Source organism: Papilio polytes, unplaced genomic scaffold (genome assembly GCF_000836215.1).
Source record: "Papilio polytes unplaced genomic scaffold, Ppol_1.0 DF824002.1, whole genome shotgun sequence".
NCBI classification, from domain to species: Eukaryota; Metazoa; Arthropoda; class Insecta; order Lepidoptera; family Papilionidae; genus Papilio; species Papilio polytes.
In genome coordinates, this window is record NW_013525202.1 from 126,614 (window position 1) to 130,876 (window position 4,263).

Below are 4,263 nucleotides of genomic sequence, written 5' to 3' on the forward strand. Positions count from 1 at the left end.
TCCGTAAGTGGCTGGCTGTGCGCCTTGATTAGCGCCTGGTGGAGAGCTCACTGGGGCATTCTGCGTAGGACGTACTGTAGCATCCTGCATAGGATTTAGTGTAGCTCCCTGTGTAGTACTCTGGATGTTGGTCCCCATGTTGGTGATGTTCAATATCTGAGGCCACTGCACCCTCCTCTCCCCCTGAGCCCAGTTCCAGTTCCACACGTCAGCTGTCTCGTTCCACCTCACGTCGGGTAAAAGAGATGCATTCAGGTTGTCGAACTGTAGATTTACAATTTATTTAGACTGAGATATAGAAGCACCAAAACTGTTGTTTTACCCCATATTGAGGGGCATAAGGACAGCAAGATAATGGTTAGGTGTAGTGTATGTAATTATTTTAGTATATTTGAACTATCATTATATCTTTGAAATTTAGTTATTAGCATTACATTTGGACGTTTATAGAAAATAAGTAAAAAAGTCGGAATTTTATAACTCAAGTTAATGTAAATACCAGCAATAAAATTACTAATGCTTTAGCAAGGGTTTATATGCAGTTCTTTTTTAGAATGCTAAACTGTAACTAAATTATACTTTAGAAATTGCAAATCTCGTGTGTTTTAAATGTTTATCACTATTTCTGCTTTCTAAATGAGTGGGTACATTGTCTTAGAACCGTGGACTTTCAGCGATCATCATCTCCCCTGCCTTATCCTACTCCCGTAGTGTCAGCGCACCGGGTTCTCCAAATAACTCTATCATCCGTTATCTCAGTCATCACTCCCTTCTTGATCATGTTACCTTTCACGCAATCCATCCAACTCTTTCTATGTCTACCTCTACCGGTGTACCTCCACACTCATAACTAACGTCCTTGTTACATACGATTCATCCTTTCAAATAACATGTCCATACCACTCTAACCTTTTACTCCTTATTTTCTCTACTACTGGGGCTACTCTCAAACTTCCTCTAATATATTCATTTCGTATCTTATCCATTCGTGTTACCACACATCCAACTTAACATTCGTAGTTCTGCAACATGTATTCTCCTTTCATCCGTTCCTTTTATGATTTTATAAACCAAATGCTTGTCTACAATCAGTAATGATTTAGTAACTTATAGCATCGTCAAATGATTTTTGTTTTATAAAAAATAAGTTAGAAATATATCTGCGTTTTCTCAGCAGGTTTTTCATTTGTTTGTGTACCTCGGTAAAGTTATAAACACTGCAATTCTCCATAAGCTGTTTGTAATTCTCTAGAGCCTGTCTCAGACCGTCTAAATACTGCGCTCCTTTATAAACGTAACCGTGAACCTGCAAAAATATCCCCTCATCATTTATAATTATGATTTTGAACCGAAACCTTGTTATTTCAGCAACCACCTTACTTTACTTGTATCTATTGTTAAAAGCGTGAACCTTTGAATAAACTATCGCATAACTGTTTAGTCCCGCTTTAATTCCTATGAGCTTATATGGAACAACTACTCGATTTTTAGTTGTACAACTAAATAGTTGAATTGGCAGCGAAACAATCGCACAATAGTTGTGCGAGAGTTTAGTACTAAGGTATGCGTTGTAAATTCAATAAGAAAATAATTAAATCTTTCCATATAGTTACCAATTATGTAACTTACGGTGCACCTAATTTAAAAAAAAATCGGTTGTAGAATTTTATTTTTATTCAATAAATATTAATTAGGTGGTCTTGGTTAATAAACTTTAATTTTTGTAACTATTTTAAGCTCGACGCTTGTCGCGTTTGAATCTTCAACCAAATGATCGTTGGTACCCTTAACCATTGGACTATTGCCACTTTCATTTTAAAAAAAAACGGTTTTAAACCGATTTCCTAAATGTTGCTAGCTATGAAATATGCCAAAGCTTTTAGTACCATTACCAGATAAAAAAATATTAGTTTAAAAAGTATATTCCCATTGTCCTTTAAACGTTAATTTTTTTAAGTGCTTTAATACCTTCTTTTCCATATATCCTTGATATCCATACTGATGAGCGTAATTATGTCCGCGATGCGCCTGCGCTTGCGTCACCTCCGCAAAGCCCTCATACTCATCAGACTCATCGTAATAATTATGATAATGTAATTGCTCGTAATCTTCTTGTTCCTTCTGTTTGTCCAGAAATTGTCTCACTTCATCCAAATCGACCGTCCAACAAGCGATCTCCGTAAACGCGATCACAAACCATAAACACAAAAACGCGGTACTTTCTGTCATTTTTCGCGCCTTTTTAAATTAACACAAAAGTTTACATGCGATCTAATAAAATTTGAACGATTGTATACTAATGAATAATTAAAAATATGTTTTATTATAAACAAGCAACGAATTAGTTAGTTGTATAAGGTTAGGAGTCCAAACTTGATGTGAGCTTGAACAATTGTCCTATGTTGTGCTCCGCCACACAAATATTATAACATCACAAGTTACGTATAAGATAAAGAATTTCTTAGTAAACAATACAATTACATGATATTAGCACTAGTTTAACTACCCTGGTTTACTTTCTTAGTATTTTATTTAAACGAATTGTTCAAGAGAACAATCTCTTTTTATTACTATATTTGAATATTTAAAAAAGAGTCGTTTATTTTTTATTGAAGAAAAACGAGTATTTCCATTGGGATAAAACTTACCTTTGACTAAAAATGTGCTGTGCTGGAAACAAAATGAGAATTATCACATTTAATTAAATTCTGGTCAAAGAATATTTTTTTAAGAAGATTCTCTGACTAGTATTTTTTTGTATTCTAATTAGAATAGCTATAGTATCATAAATACATACAAACTTAATGTTTTATATAAATCTAAAACAATACCATGGTGAGCGTAGCTATGTGGTCTTTACAAATATGTTTCTAATGACGCCAAGTTGAAGAATTAAATTTTTATTTCAATAGATCATGTTTTAGAATGAAACTATTGTTTCATTAGTTTATAAAATGCTTCGCAGTTTTCGGTTTTAACATGATATTTATAACCAAATAAATAAGGCGAAAGATTATTGAATAATTTTTAACGACAAACATTTACGTTAGAAGGCAACCTTGCCAGGAGGCAAAACGGAGGTACGTGGTCTCTGCCTACCCATCTGGGTTACGCGCGTGAGTTGTTTTTCGTCAATCTTGATTATCAAATCCCTGATAAGTCCAATATCCCAGTACCTAGGACATATTGACACAGTTGGCTGATTTTTTTAACACTTTTGCCTTAAAAAAAAAACAAAAATAAGAACTCAACTGACAAATATAACCTCACTTTTTAACTAAAATAATATTAAAACAAAATATCTAAACACATTACTGTGTAGAATCGCTGCATTCGACTGTTTAATTATAAAAAAACCTAACGGATATCCAAGTAGCCGGTGGGATGTGGTTTTTGCTGCAATGCCCCGTTTCCCGCGCTCATTGTTGTTCATGTGCAATGCGTTTTCCTTCGTTGTATTTGTGCGTAAATGCAGTATTTCTTTGTTATACAGAAAATCTTTCGAATCTTCACATTAATATCTGAATATTTAAAAGATTCGAGGTTTGTGTTGATTTAAAAATCATTTATCCTCGTTACCGGGAAAACGAGAACTCCGTCCGTTCGTAATTTGTTTAGGTAATTTAGAAAGTGATAGATTTCAGAGTGAAGGATTCTCAGACATATGCTTGCTTTTACGTAAATTAAGTGCAAAATTATAACCAAACACAATATAATTGTTTTATTGTAAATACGAAAGTTCGTATGGATGGATGTTTTTTTTTTAATACGTAGCAAAACATCTTAACGGATATCGATGAGTCACAGATGTAAACCATAGTCTGAAAGAATGCCTACTGCAATTTATTTTATTTCGCGCGGACGAAGTCGCAGTCAAAATCTAGTACATCGATAATCTCGTGGTAGCACAACACTAGTTATGCAACATGAATTAGCGTTTTCTGTTGTTTAAAATATTCAATTACAGACCTTGACCGTAATTTAATTTTTTTTAAATTGATTTAAGAATCTATACTGGTATAAAAATGAAATATTTGTATTTCTGTATGCATTAAATGAAAAAAATTATTATGAAGATTTCATATATAAATGCGAAAGTTGCGGGTTTCTGTTTGTCATAGATGTAGAGGATAGTCTGGAAGAACACATAGACTGTTTTTTTTTTTTATTCCACGCGAACGATGTCGCGAGCAACAGCTAGGACTCAGTATATTTGTGCAGTTACTATTGTTAACTGTAATTGGGGTAAAATTAAACAATAAA